The sequence below is a fragment of the Phalangium opilio genome, unplaced genomic scaffold (assembly GCF_054372755.1).
Source record: "Phalangium opilio isolate 3A_F unplaced genomic scaffold, DU_Popi_V2 ptg000060l_1, whole genome shotgun sequence".
In the NCBI taxonomy this organism is placed as follows: Eukaryota; Metazoa; Arthropoda; class Arachnida; order Opiliones; family Phalangiidae; genus Phalangium; species Phalangium opilio.
The window spans coordinates 3869789-3885847 of NW_028324177.1; positions in this window are offsets into that span (position 1 = coordinate 3869789).

Genomic DNA, 16059 nt, shown 5'->3' on the forward strand with positions numbered 1-16059 from the left:
GGTCACGTGGGTGTAACAACAGACAGACAGACACACACGATCGTTACAGAACCTCTCCGTGACATACGTCACTCGGAGAGGTAAAAAGAGGTTGTAAAAGAAAAGACAGGTATGCTGACAGGTATGCTGAAATAGTACAAGTAAAAGGTGTGCTAGTATCGGTAGGGGTTGTGAAATAAAGTATAGGTGTGTTGGGAGTGAATGAAAAAGGTGTCCTCGTCTAAATGTAGTCAAAAACTTCGTTTTTTTTCGGGTAGTTCCCCTATGGAACTGCTTGCCCGCGGAAAAAGTAGATTCTCCAAATGTCAATATTTTTAAAACTAAACTTAAAAATAATTTAATATCCACGTAAATTTAATATCATTTAATTTTTCGATAAATAAAACTAAAGGAAATTGTACATCATATTCTCCGCTAAAACATAAAGGAAATTGTACATCATATTCTCCCATGAAACAAAAACTTTTATAAGCCTCTCTAAAGAACGGAGCTGTAATGGCTAGAAAGCCCTAGTTCCTAACCAAACAGGAAAAAGTGTAGATAAAAGTATCGGAAGGGGTTGTGAAAGAATAGACAGGTGATCTCGAATAGTATAAGAAAAAGTGTGCTAGGTGTGCTAGAAAAAGAGGTTGTGTAGGAAAAGACAGGTGTGCTGGGAGTAAAAGAAAAAGGTGTACTAGTATATAAAGAGGTTGTGAAAGAATAGACAGGTGTGCTAGAATAGTACAAGAACGATGTGAAGCGTAAAATAAGCGAGAAATATTAGTTTTTGATTCCTTTACAATGAAAAATGAGTTTGTACGATTTAAATTTGGCGTTTGAGAGTGGCTGGATTACCCCATTGGTCTAAGCGAAATGAGCGCGCTTCCTTGCATTAGGTTCTCGAAGTTGAAAAGGTGTGCCTTTTGCTAAGCCTTGGCACTCCGCCTTCGACGGGGAAACGAGTCCCGCACCGGTTTTGGAAAGAAGGTGTCCCGCCGCGGCCGCGGATTTCTGGCAAAAATCTTCTCTAACCCTTTCGTCCAAAAGATATCAGCTTTCCCAGATAGCTCACTTAAAATGTTGGTAAAGTCCTCGAATACGTATCCTCCATCGTTCCAACTGATAGCGCAAATATTCCGCGAAACCCAACCATTTAATGGTCGGTCCTTCAAGCTTAGTTCGCCGTATGGGAACGGTAGCTTGAAAACGAACGTACCGTTTTCACCCGTTTCAACTATGTAGTACGCTAATTCTTTTATTACATAGAATTCTAATAGAATCTAATCAGTTTACGGAAACAAAATCACTCGATAACTTCAAAATAGTAAAAGCAAGAGTGCACATAGACAGTTTGATACAAAGATTAAAACTTTTTTCAATCTTTAATGATAAACTGGATTGGGAGATGACGTCTTTCATTAACCCTATGTTTTTAATTGCAGCTGGTATTGTAAACTTGTCATCACCAATATTAGATAAAGTTAGATTTTAATAAAATGAATATTTGGTTTTTAAAAAATTATCTTAATTGTAACTCAGTTTTACAATTTTATGACACTAAACATGTTTTAACTTTTTTTGCTACAGTGACTAGTATGTCATTGAATTTCTTGCTTTAAGTGACCAAGACATTGTTTAAATTTAAAAATGCCATATCCTGCCCAAATCTGTTTGTGATATGTTTTTCCTTAAAAATAAAATTGTCTCCTTACGCTTATAAATATGGAATCTGCGCGTTTCATTAACTCAGCGATTGAAATGGTGGCTCCTTTTGTGGTGTGTCAAACAGAAAATAAATATCAATATGGAGTTACCTTTCTTGTTATTAATAATGTAGGCTTTGTCTATATTATTGCGAAAACCATTGATTTTAAAGAAATAATTCTTCATTAAAACCTTGCTTGAGTACATCTCCTAGAGGAGACGAAGAGGGTGTTGGCGATCCGGTGGCAGACGAAGAGGTTGTTGGCGATCCGGTGGCAGACGAAGAGGGTGTTGGCGATCCGGTGGCAGACGAAGAGGGTGTTGGCGATCCGGTGGCAGACGAAGAGGGTGTTGGCGATCCGGTGGCAGGCGAAGAGGGTGTTTGCGATCCGGTGGAGGGCCCAGAGGGTGCTGGCGATCCGACGGCAGGCGTAGAGGGTGTTTGCGATCCCGTGGCTGGCGCAGAGGGTGCTGGCGATCCGACGGCAGGCGTAGAGGGTGTTGGCGATACGGTGACTCGCATAGAGGGTGTTGGCGATACTGTGGCTCGCAAAGAGGGTGTTGGCGATACTGTGGCTCGCAAAGAGGGTGTTGGCGATCCGGTGGCAGAAGAAGAGGGTGCTGGCTATCCGGTGGCAGGTGAAAAGGGTGCTGGCGATCCGGCGGAAGGAGCAGAGGGTGTTGGCGATCCGGTGGCAGGCGGAGAGGGTGCTGGCGATCCGGTGGCAGGATAAGAGGGTGCTGGCGATCCGACGGAAGGCGAAAAGGGTGCTGGCGATCCGACGGAAGGAGCAGAGAGTGTTGGCGATCCGGTGGCAGTCGAATTGGGTGTTGGCGATACGGTGGCAGGCGAAGAGGGTGCTGGCGATCCGGTGGCAGGCGGGGAGGGTGCTGGCGATCCGGTGGCTGGCGTAGAGGGTGTGCCTCATATGAGCAGTTCCCTGTAGAGCAGTTCTCGAAATAGCAACCACGATTCAAAAAAACAGCAGAGTTTTTAAAAACTGCTGTTTTAGAAATAGCGGCTGCTGTTTTGGGAAATAGCAGTGTTTGTGTTGAGTTTTGAGCATTTTTTAACAATACAGTTGTATTCGTTGCTTTCTATAACTACCTTTTTCTGTGATCATTATATAGTAATGTGACCTACTAAAGGATCGTGTTTATGATTTTTTTTAAAAGTACATTTAAATATTGTACTATTCTTCAGGCTGTATTAGTTTACAATAATTTGGAAAAGGCATAATAAAATTCGAGAAAGGTTGTTTTATTTCGGAATTAGATATTTGAAAACATTAAGGTTTTTGGAAAAGGCATATTATAATTCGAGAAGGGTTATTTTATTTCAGAAGTAGATAATTGAAAACATCAAGTTTTTGGAAAAAGTGTAACATTGTTACACCATTTCCAAAATATTACTAACCTAAGTCTAACTAAACGAATCAAAACCTAACCTAACCTAACCTGACCTAATAATGTTTAGTTGAAATAATCAACTTTAACCTAACCAAAATATCAACCTAGTTCTTTTTGAGTTCATAAAACCCAGCTGGGCAAGCTTACACCATAATAAACAACTATGGTTTTTCGCATATCTATTTTACCGCTCTTTAGAGAACTGCTGTAACGGTAATTGCTGTATGGGGAAAACTGCCATTTCGGGAACCGCTATTTCGGGAACTGCTATTTAGGGAACTGTTGTTATGAGGACCACTATTATGAAATCCGCTCTTGTGATGGCAGGAGAAGAGGGTGCTGGCGATCCGATGGCAGGCGCAGAGGGTGCTGGCGATCCGATGGCAGGCGTAGAGGGTGTTGGCGATACTGTGGCTCGCAAAGAGGGTGTTGGCGATCCAGTGGCAGGAGGAGAGGGTACTGGCGATCAGGTGGCAGGATAAGAGGGTACAGGCGATCAGGTGGCAGGATAAGAGGGTACAGGCGATCAGGTGGCAGGATAAGAGGGTGCTGGCGATCCGGGGCAGGCGAAAAGGGTGCTGGCGATCCCGTGGCAGGCGAAAAGGTTGCCGGCGATCCGGTGGCAGGCGAAAAGGTTGCTGGCGATCCGGTGGCAGGCGAAAAGGTTGCTGGCGATCCGGTGGCAGGCGAAAAGGTTGCTGGCGATCCGGTGGCAGGCGAAAAGGTTGCTGGTGATCCGGTGGCAGGCGAAAAGGTTGCTGGCGATCCGGTGGCAGGCGAAAAGGTTGCTGGTGATCCGGTGGCAGGCGAAAAGGTTGCTGGCGATCCGGTGGCAGGCGAAAAGGTTGCTGGCGATCCGGTGGCAGGCGAAAAGGTTGCTGGCGATCCGGTGGCAGGCGAAAAGGGTGCTGGCGATCCGATGGAGTGCGTAGAGGGTGATACCGATCCGATGGATGGCGTAGAGGGTGATACCGATCCGATGGATGTCGTAGAGGGTGATGACGATCCGATGGATGGCGTAGAGGGTCTTGGCGATCCGGTGGCAGGTTAAGAGGGTGTTGGCGATCCGGTGGCAGCTTAAGAGAGGGTGTTGGCGATCCGATGGCAGGTTAATAGGGTGTTGGCGATCCAGTGGCAAGCGAAGAGGGTGTTGGCGATCCGGGTGTACCTCATATGAGGATTTCTCTGTAGAGCAGTTCTCGAAATAGCAATCACGATTCCAAAAAACAGCGGAGTTTTTAAAAACTGCTGTTTTAGAAATAGCGGCTGCTGTTTTGGGAAATAGCAGTGTTTGTGTTGGGTTTTGAGCATTTTTTAACAATACAGTTGTATTCGTTGGTTTCTAAAACTACCTTTTTCTGTGATCATTATATAGTAATGTGACCTACTAACGGATCGTGTTTATGATTTTTTACCTCTCCGAGTGACGTATGTCACGGAGAGGTATTACACCGGCCGTGTCTGTGTGTGTGTGTCTGTCTGTCTGTCAGACCCCACGTGACCGCGTTCGCAGTTTGCTTATCGGAGCAAACGTGTTCCCAATTTCCGGACTGCTTTGACAGTTCACGGAAATTTGGGTTTGTCTCCTCTGGCTATTCTACTTGAGTTCCAACACCACCAGCTTTGGTTTTCGTCCACTCCATATGGACACTAGCACAAACATCTTCTGATCTTCGTCAATTTCACCTTGCACCAGCTTCTATGCACCACCATCTTCTGTTCTTCGTCAATTCCACATTGACACCAGCTTCTATGCACCACCATCTTCAGGTCTTTGTCCATTCCACATGGACGCCAGTCAGTCGATTCCGGCTTCTTTTCCTTTGTCACCGTTGGGTTTCAAGATATACGCGGCGATCGGCTAGGGTTACGAGAAACGTCTAGCCTCCCAATGGCAGGGCTTCCACCATCGGTTCACGCGAAAGCGTTTTTATCTATTATTTGTTTCAAGATATACGCGGCGATCGGCTAGGGTTACGAGAAACGTCTAGCCTCCCAATGGCAGGGCTTCCACCATCGGTTCACGCGAATGCGTTTTGATCTATTATTATAATGGAAACGAATCGTATATATACCCCAAAATTTGAAGAAAGCGGGCAAGAGGGGTACCCTTCACTTTAAACGTCAATATTAGCAAAGTTTCGAAAGATAATAGGACCAACTTTATTTTAAACGATTTAACTATTTTTAAAGTTATTTACTGGCGATTAAAATAATTAATATCATTTATATTTAATTAATTATTTAAGATAAACGTATTTCTATGTAATGACACAAGTGAGAGTTTATATAGAACGAGTAATGAAGATTGTATCCGAATCGAAACACTACACTGACATCAAAGTTAATATAAAGCGAGTAGAATGACAAGATCTCTTACAAAACGATAACATTTCCTTTTTGCAGAATATTAAATGGAAATATTTTAAATCTTTTTCGGCATTACGATTCTTTAAGTAGTTGTGTAGCTATAAAGCTCCGTTTCATCTTAATATTCCAAGAACATCTTTTGATATTAGCATTTCAAATTTGGTGTTTACTTTTTAATTCAGCTTTACTATATTTATATATATAGTGTAATCGCATTTCTTATATTCATTAGATAATATGGGTGTTAATTCTTCACCTATCCACAAGTGCTGAAACGATTGGGTCTGTGAAATAAGATACCCTAGATATAAACTAGAAATGACCTGGTTTCGCCTCCTCTTATAGGAGGTGTTAACGGTTCAGAGTGGGCCGAAAGTAAAATACACCCTTCAGTGATACATTTTAGGTCCTCATTAGAATAATTGAGGATACAAAGGAAATTGTTAAACGCTTAAGCCTTTGCTAAAGACCTTGGCAATATTTCGGCAATTTGAACTATGCATTTCCGGTTTTTCTCATATGCTGGTGGACCTGTGTTTAGAAAGTAAATTCGTCTCGGCTCGGAGAGGTTTATTATGGTTTCCCAACTTGTTTTAAAAGTACATTTAAATATTGTACTATTCTTCAGGCTGTATCAGTTTACAATAATTTGGAAAAGGCATAAGTAAATTCGAGAAAGGTTGGTTTATTTCGGAATTAGATATTTCTAAACAATATTATTTTTTAAAAGGCATATTATAGTTCGAGAAAGGTTATTTTATTTCAAAAGATGATAATTGCAAACAGTAATGTTTTGGAAAAGGCATATTATAATTCGAGAAGGGTTATTTTATTTCAGAAGTAGATAATTGAAAACATTAAGTTTTTGGAAAAAATGTAACATTGTTATACCATTTCCAAAATATTACTAACCTTAGTCTAACTAAACGAATCAAAACCTAACCTAACCTGACCTAATAATATTCAGTTGAAATAATCAACTTTAATCTAACCAAAATATCAACCTAGTTCTTTTTGAGTTCATATAACCCACCTGGGCAAGCTTACACCATAATAAACAAATATGGTTTTTCGCATATCTATTTTCCCGCTCTTTAGAGAACTGCTGTAACGGTAATTGCTGTATGGGGAAAACTGCCATTTCGGGAACCGCTATTTAGAGAACTGTTGTTATGAGGATCGCTATATGAAATCCGCTCTTGTGATGGCAGGAGAAGAGGGTGCTGGCCATCCGATGGCAGGCGCAGAGGGTGCTGGCGATCTGATGGCAGGCGTAGAGGGTGTTGGCGATACGGTGGCAGTCGTAGTGGGTTTTGGCGATACGGTGACTCGCATAGACGGTGTTAGCGATACTGTGGCTCGCAAACAGGGTGTTGGCGATCCGGTGGCAGGAGGAGAGGGTACTGTCGATCAGGTGGCAGGATAAGAGGGTGCTGGCGATCAGGTGGCAGGATAAGAGGGTGCTGGCGATCAGGTGGCAGGATAAGAGGGTGCTGGCGATCCGGTGGCAGGCGAAAAGGGTGCTGGCGATCCGATGGCTGGCGTAGAGGGTGCTGGCGATCCGATGGCTGGCATAGATGGTGCTGGCGATCCGATGGCAGGCTAAGAGGGTGATGCCGATCCGATGGATGGCGTAGAGGGTGTTGGCGATCCGGTGGCAGGAGGAGAGGGTACTGGCGATCAGGTGGCAGGATAAGAGGGTGCTGGCGATCAGGTGGCAGGATAAGAGGGTGCTGGCGATCCGGTGGCAGGCGAAAAGGGTGCTGGCGATCCGATGGCTGGCGTAGAGGGTGCTGGCGATCCGATGGCTGGCATAGATGGTGCTGGCGATCCGATGGCAGGTTAAGAGGGTGATGCCGATCCGATGGATGGCGTAGAGGGTGTTGGCGATCCGGTGGCAGGAGGAGAGGGTACTGGCGATCAGGTGGCAGGATAAGAGGGTGCTGGCGATCAGGTGGCAGGATAAGAGGGTGCTGGCGATCAGGTGGCAGGATAAGAGGGTGCTGGAGATCAGGTGGCAGGATAAGAGGGTGCTGGCGATCCGGTGGCAGGCGAAAAGGGTGCTGGCGATCCGATGGCTGGCGTAGAGGGTGCTGGCGATCCGATGGCAGGCTAAGAGGGTGCTGGCGATCCGATGGCAGGCTAAGAGGGTGATGCCGATCCGATGGATGGCGTAGAGGGTGATGCCGATCCGATGGATGGCGTAGAGGGTGATGGCGATCCGATGGATGGCGTAGAGGGTGATGGCGATCCGATGGATGGCGTAGAGGATGATGGCGATCCGATGGATGGCGTAGAGGGTGATGGCGATCCGATGGATGGCGTAGAGGGTCTTGGCGATCCGGTGGCAGGTTATGAGGGTGTTGGCGATCCGGTGGCAGGTTAAGAGGGTGTTGGCGATCCGATGGCAGGTTATTAAGGTCCGTCCACACTATGGCTTTTTTTCGCGTCGCAAGCTACGTAACGCTCGCGCGCGCGGTACGTCGCTTCGCTCGGACCGTTTACACTACTGAAATTCGCGGCAAAGCTATGCTCGCAAGGCCTTGCAAACCTCGCGAAAATCTTCGGCGTGTCAAAGATTTTCGCAAGGATTGCAGCCTCGCAGCCAATCAGAGGTTTCCTGGTTGGCGCAGACGCAGTGTATTCGAGATATTTTCACGTAAACAAATATGTCTCCGGTTAATAGGCCTAGTATTTATAGTAAACGAGTGAAAATCAACAACTATTTTGGTTTTTTTTTTACTTAATCACCGGAAAAGAAAATGCACGAGAAGAAGAATATGGGTTCGCGAAGGTTTTGCAGAGAGAAAGAGCTGGTAATTACCATCATTTAATTCCAAAACTTTAGTTATATAAAGAGCTTTATGATGTTTCCCTATATGTTCAATATTGTTGACAAATCCCTTTTCAGTTTTTTTATTTATTAATTATAATATTCAGCCATTGAAGCTCTCGGATATGCTGCGAAGTTAGTCAAAACGAGGGCTTACTTAGCGAATTTCTATAGTGTAAACGATCCGAGCGAAGAGGCGTACCGCGCGCGCGAGCGTTACGTAGCTTGCGACGCGAAAAAAAGCCATAGTGTGGACTAACATTTAGGGTGTTGGCGATCCAGTGGCAGGCGAAGAGGGTGTTGACGATCCAGTGGCAGGCGAAGAGGGTGTTGACGATCCAGTGGCAGGCGAAGAGGGTGCTGGCGATCAGGTGGCAGGATAAGAGGGTGCTGGCGATTAGGTGGCAGGATAAGAGGGTGCTGGCGATCAGGTGGCAGGATAAGAGGGTGCTGGCGATCCGGTGGCAGGCGAAAAGGGTGCTGGCGATCCGATGGCTGGCGTAGAGGGTGCTGGCGATCCGATGGCAGGCTAAGAGGGTGATGCCGATCCAATGGATGGCGTAGAGGGTGATGGCGATCCGATGGATGGCGTAGAGGGTGATGGCGATCCGATGGATGGCGTAGAGGGTGATGGCGATCCGATGGATGGCGTAGAGGGTGATGGCGATCCGATGGATGGCGTAGAGGGTCTTGGCGATCCGATGGATGGCGTAGAGGGTTTTGGCGATCCGGTGGCAGGTTAAGAGGGTGTTGGCGATACGGTGGCAGGTTAAGAGGTTGTTAGCGATCCGATGGCAGGTTAAGAGGATGTTAGCGATCCGATGGCAGGTTATTAGGGTGTTGGCGATCCAGTGGCAGGCGAAGAGGGTGTTGGCGATCCAGTGGCAGGCGAAGAGGGTGTTGGCGATCCGGTGGCAGGCGAAGAGGGTGTTGGCGATCCGGTGGCAGGCGAAGAGGGTGTTGGCGATCCGGTGGCAGGCGAAAAGGGTGCTGGCGATCCGATGGCTGGCGAAAAGGGTGCTGGCGATCCAGTGGCAGGCGAAGAGGGTGTTGGCGATCCGGGTGTACCTCATATGAGGAGTTCTCTGTAGAGCAGTTCTCGAAATAGCAACCACGATTCCAAAAAAACAGCGGAGTTTTAAAAACTGTTGTTTTAGAAAAAACGGCTGCTGTTTTGAGAAATAGCAGTTTTTGTGTTGAGTTTTGAGCATTTTTTAACAATACAGTTCTATTCGTTGGTTCGTTGGTTTTCAAAAACTACCATTTTCTGTGATTATTTAATTAGTAATGTGACCTGCTAACGGATCGTGTTTATGATTTTTTTAAAAGTACATTTAAATATTGTACTATTCTTCAGGCTGCATCAGTTTACAATAATTAGGAAAAGGCATAATTAAATTCGAGAGAGGTTGTTTTATTTCGGAATTAGATATTTCTAAACAGTATTATTTTTGAAAAGGCATATTATAATTCGAGAAAGGTTATTTTATTTCGGAAGAAGATAATTGCAAACAGTAATGTTTTGGAAAAGGCATATTATAATTCGAGAAGGGTTATTTTATTTCAGAAGTAGATAATTGAAAACATTAAGTTTTTGGAAAAAGTGTAACATTGTTTCACCATTTCCAAAATATTACTAACCTTAGTCTAACTAAACGAATCAAAACCTAACCTAACCTAACCTGACCTAATAATATTTAGTTGAAATAATCAACTTTAACCTAACCAAAATATCAACCTAGTTCTTTTTGAGTTGATATAACCCAGCTGGGCAAGCTTACACCATAATAAACAACTATGGTTTTTCGCATATCTATTTTCCCACTCTTTAGAGAACTGCTGTAACGGTAATTGCTGTATGGGGAAAACTGCCATTTCGGGAACCGCTATTTAGAGAACTGTTGTTATGAGGACCGCTATATGAAATCCGCTCTTGTGATGGCAGGGGAAGAGGGTGCTGGCCATCAGATGGCAGGCGCAGAGAGTGCTGGCGATCCGATGGCAGGCGTAGAGGGTGTTGGCGATCCGGTGGCAGTCGTAGTGGGTGTTGGCGATACGGTGACTCGCATAGAGGGTGTTAGCGATACTGTGGCTCGCAAAGAGGCTGTTGGCGATCCGGTGGCAGGAGGAGAGGGTACTGGCGATCAGGTGGCAGGATAAGAGGGTGCTGGCGATCAGGTGGCAGGATAAGAGGGTGCTGGCGATCAGGTGGCAGGATAAGAGGGTGCTGGCGATCAGGTGGCAGGATAAGAGGGTGCTGGCGATCAGGTGGCAGTATAAGAGGGTGCTGGCGATCCGATGGCTGGCGTAGAGGGTGCTGGCGATCAGATGGCTGGCGTAGAGGTTGCTGGCGATCCGATGGATGGCGTAGAGGGTGTTGGCGATCCAGTGGCAGGCGAAGAGGGTGTTGGCGATCCAGTGGCAGGCGAAGACGGTGTTGGCGATCCAGTGGCAGGCGAAGAGGGTGTTGGCGATCCAGTGGCAGGCGAAGAGGGTGTTGGCGATCCAGTGGCAGGCGAAGAGGGTGTTGGCGATCCAGTGGCAGGCGAAGAGGGTGTTGGCGATCCAGTGGCAGGCGAAGAGGGTGTTGGCGATCCAGTGGCAGGCGAAGAGGGTGTTGGCGATCCAGTGGCAGGCGAAGAGGGTGTTGGCGATCCAGTGGCAGGCGAAGAGGGTGTTAGCGATCAAGTGGCAGGCGAAGAGGGTGTTGGCGATCCAGTGGCAGGCGAAGAGGGTGTTGGCGATCCAGTGGCAGGCGAAGAGGGTGTTGGCGATCCAGTGGCAGGCGAAGAGGGTGTTGGCGATCCAGTGGCAGGCGAAGAGGGTGTTGGCGATCCAGTGACAGGCGAAGAGGGTGTTGGCAATCCAGTGACAGGCGAAGAGGGTGTTGGCGATCCGGGTGTACCTCATATGAGGATTTCTCTGTAGAGCAGTTCTTGAAATAGCAACCACGATTCCAAAAAAAAACAGCGGAGTTTTAAAAACTGTTGTTTTAGAAAAAACGGCTGCTGTTTTAGGAAGTAGCAGTTTTTGTGTTGAGTTTTGAGCATTTTTTAACAATACAGTTGTATTCGTTGGTTTTCAAAAACTACCTTTTTCTGTGATTATTTAATTAGTAATGTGACCTGCTAACGGATCGTGTTTATGATTTTTTTAATAGTACATTTAAATATTGTACTATTCTTCAGGCTGCATCAGTTTACAATAATTAGGAAAAGGCATAATTAAATTCGAGAGAGGTTGTTTTATTTCGGAATTAGTTATTTCTAAACAGTATTATTTTTGAAAAGGCATATTATAATTCGAGAAAGGTTATTTTATTTCGGAAGAAGATAATTGCAAACAGTAATGTTTTGGAAAAGGCATATTATAATTCGAGAAGGGTTATTTTATTTCAGAAGTAGATGATTGAAAACATTAAGGTTTTTGGAAAAAGTGTAACATTGTTTCACCATTTCCAAAATATTACTAACCTAATTCTAACTAAACGAATCAAAACCTAACCTAACCTGACCTAATAATATTTAGTAGAAATAATCAACTTTAACCTAACCAAAATATCAACCTAGTTCTTTTTGAGTTCATATAACCCAGCTGGGCAGGTTTACACCATAATAAACAACTTCGTGGCGGGCGAAGAAGATGTTGGTGATGCGGTGGCGGGCGAAGAAGATGTTGGCGATGCGGTGGCGGGCGAAGAAGATGTTGGCGATGCGGTGGCGGGCGAAGAAGATGTTGGCGATGCGGTGGCGGTCGAAGAAGATGTTGGCGATGCGGTGGCGGTCGAAGAAGATGTTGGCGATGCGGTGGCGGGCGAAGAAGATGTTGGCGATGCGGTGGCGGGCGAAGAAGATGTTGGCGATGCGGTGGCGGGCGAAGAAGATGTTGGCGATGCGGTGGCGGGCGAAGAAGATGTTGGCGATGCGGTGGCGGGCAAAGAAGATGTTGGCGATGCGGTGGCGGGCGAAGAAGATGTTGGCGATGCGGTGGCGGGTGAAGAAGATGTTGGCGATGTGGTGGCGGGCGAAGAAGATGTTGGCGATGCGGTGGCGGGCGAAGAAGATGTTGGCGATGCGGTGGCGGGCGAAGAAGATGTTGGCGATGCGGTGGCGGGCGAAGAAGATGTTGGCGATGCGGTGGCAGGCGAAATGGGTGCTGGCGATGCGGTGGCAGATGAAATCTGTGCTACCGAAATGGGTCTGGCGATGCGGTGGGTGGCGAAATGGGTGTTGGCGATCCGGTGGCGGGCGAAGAGGGCGTTGGCGATCCGGTGGCAGGCGAAGAGGGCGTTGGCGATCCGGTGGCAGGCGGGGAGGGTGCTGGCGATCCGGTGGCAGGCGGGGAGGGTGCTGGCGATCCGGTGGCAGGCGGGGAGGGTGCTGGCGATCCGGTGGCAGGTGAAAAGGGTGCTGGCGATCCGACGGAAGGAGAAGAGGGTCTTGGCGATCCGATGGATGGCGTAGAGGGTGATGCCGATCCGATGGATGGCGTAGAGGGTCTTGGCGATCCAGTGGCAGGCGAAGAGGGTGTTGGCGATCCGGTGGCTGGCGTAGAGGGTGTGCCTCATATGAGCAGTTCCCTGTAGAGTAGTTCTCGAAATAGCAACCACGATTCAAAAAAAAACACCGGAGTTTTTAAAAACTGCTGTTTTAGAAATAGCGGCTGCTGTTTTGGGAAATAGCAGTGTTTGTGTTGAGTATTGAGCATTTTTAACAATACAGTTGTATTCGTTGGTTTCTATAACTACCTTTTTCTGTGATCATTATATAGGATCGTGTTTATGATTTTTTTTTAAAGTACATTTAAATATTGTACTATTCTTCAGGCTGTATTAGTTTACAATAATTTGGAAAAGGCATAATAAAATTCGAGAAAGGTTGTTTTATTTCGGAAGAAGATAATTGAAAACATTAAGGTTTTTGGAAAAAGTGTAACATTGTTACACCATTTGCAAAATATTACTAAGCTAAGTCTAACTAAACGAATCAAAACCTAACCTAACCTGACCTAATAATATTTAGTTGAAATAATCAACTTTAACCTAACCAAAATATCAACCTAGTTCTTTTTGAGTTCATATAACCCAGCTGGGCAAGCTTAAACCATAATAAACAACTATGGTTTTTCGCATATCTATTTTCCCGCTCTTTAGAGAACTGCTGTAACGGTAATTGCTGTATGGGGAAAACTGCCATTTCGGGAACCGCTATTTAGGGAACTGTTGTTATGAGGACCACTATTATGAAATCCGCTCTTGTGATGGGTACTGGCGATCAGGTGGCAGGATAAGAGGGTGCTGGCGATCCGGTGGCAGGCGAAAAGGGTGCAGGCGATCCGATGGCTGGCGTAGAGGGTGCTGGCGATCCGATGGCTGGCGTAGAGGGTGCTGGCGATCCGATGGCCGTCTTAGAGGGTGCTGGCGACCCGATGGCAGGCTAAGAGGGTGATGCCGATCCGATGGATGGCGTAGAGGGTGTTGGCGATCCGGTGGCAGGAGGAGAGGGTACTAGCGATCAGGTGGCAGGATAAGAGGGTGCTGGCGATCCGGTGGCAGGATAAGAGGGTGCTGGCGATCCGGTGGCAGGATAAGAGGGTGCTGGCGATCCGGTGGCAGGATAAGAGGGTGCTGGCGATCCGGTGGCAGGCAAAGAGGGTGCTGGCGATCCGGTGGCAGGCTAAGAGGGTGCTGGCGATCCGGTGGCAGGCTAAGAGGGTGCTGGCGATCCGGTGGCAGGCTAAGAGGGTGCTGGCGATCCGGTGGCAGGCTAAGAGGGTGCTGGCGATCCGGTGGCAGGCGAAAAGGGTGCTGGCGATCCAATGGCTGGCGTAGAGGGTGCTGGCGATCCGATGGCTGGCGTAGAGGGTGCTGGCGATCCGATGGCTGGCGTAGAGGGTGCTGGCGACCCGATGGCCGTCTTAGAGGGTGCTGGCGACCCGATGGCAGGCTAAGAGGGTGATGCCGATCCGATGGATGGCGTAGAGGGTGTTGGCGATCCGGTGGCAGGAGGAGAGGGTACTAGCGATCAGGTGGCAGGATAAGAGGGTGCTGGCGATCCGGTGGCAGGATAAGAGGGTGCTGGCGATCCGGTGGCAGGATAAGAGGGTGCTGGCGATCCGGTGGCAGGATAAGAGGGTGCTGGCGATCCGGTGGCAGGCAAAGAGGGTGCTGGCGATCCGGTGGCAGGCTAAGAGGGTGCTGGCGATCCGGTGGCAGGAGGAGAGGGTACTAGCGATCAGGTGGCAGGATAAGAGGGTGCTGGCGATCCGGTGGCAGGATAAGAGGGTGCTGGCGATCCGGTGGCAGGATAAGAGGGTGCTGGCGATCCGGTGGCAGGATAAGAGGGTGCTGGCGATCCGGTGGCAGGCAAAGAGGGTGCTGGCGATCCGGTGGCAGGCTAAGAGGGTGCTGGCGATCCGGTGGCAGGCTAAGAGGGTGCTGGCGATCCGGTGGCAGGCGAAAAGGGTGCTGGCGATCCAATGGCTGGCGTAGAGGGTGCTGGCGATCCGATGGCTGGCGTAGAGGGTGCTGGCGATCCGATGGCTGGCGTAGAGGGTGCTGGCGACCCGATGGCAGGCTAGTAGTGATAGCCACCCAGATTCGCAGAGATCCAAGATGGCCGCCACCCCAAGATGGCCGCCATCCACCCAACTCCAACCAAACTTCCAACCCTAGATTGGTTTCAAACCAAGGTTTTGAGACAAGTCCGGACTGGCCCGAGCTCTTACAGGCTATTTTCAAACCCCATGACGTCATCTTATTAACTCAAACCAAAACTTAAACTATATTCATCGCTGGCCTGCTAGTAATGGGCTCGATTTCGTAAAGAGTTAATGAAACGTTAACTATGAACCCGTAAACAAAAAAGAAAATGCGGCACAGCATATTGGGAGGGTTCCAATAGTAAATGATATTTAAATAGCTAGTACAATAAGCCTATAATTATAAGTCTGAAAAGAAAATACAGATTTACAAATAAAAATTTTTAATAACATAAAGTATATACAATAACTAGCAAAAAGACATGTATAATAATAACAAAGATATTTACAAAAGAACCCACCCCCATTAAAAAATGACTAGACACCAGTCGAGCCAAACCCCCCACTCCCACGAAGCGTTGGGGTTAGATTCTAGAAACAATATATAAAACGTGTTACACGCTGAATCCTAAATTAAAACTAAAGTTATTTACCGCTGCTTCCAACGGCCTTAACAATAGCACCGGTGTAACTATTAATTGGGCAACTCTATCGCCCCGCCGGACAGTGTAGGGGGTTTCCCCTACGTTGGCTATGACCACTTTCAGGGGGCCCCGATAGTCGGCGTCTATTGTTATTCTTTAGAAATATTATACTGTTGGGCATTATAAAATAACTAATAAACATACCTATAGTCCCTTCGGCGACAAACAGCCCTTGGACCGTTAAGCTACTACGGCCAACAATGCGACCGTAGCTGTTCGCCGGTAGCATAACGGCTAACCCGGTCGACAAGATTTTGACACCATGCGGTTCAATCATGGTATCTACTGGACAATATAAGTCCAGTCCGGCCGAGTGGGGAGTGGCACGACGAGGAGTAAGCGCTGCCGGATGAATTTTGACAAACGACAGGGCGGGTAATCGAGGAGCGGTAGAGAAAGACATCTTGGTTGGGATTGTTTTTTAAGTAACAGAAGTTAATCAACTGATAACTTTCACCTTGAAACACGGGGCTTATATAGTAAATTATGGAGGTTAATTCTAATAGTGTCTAGCTT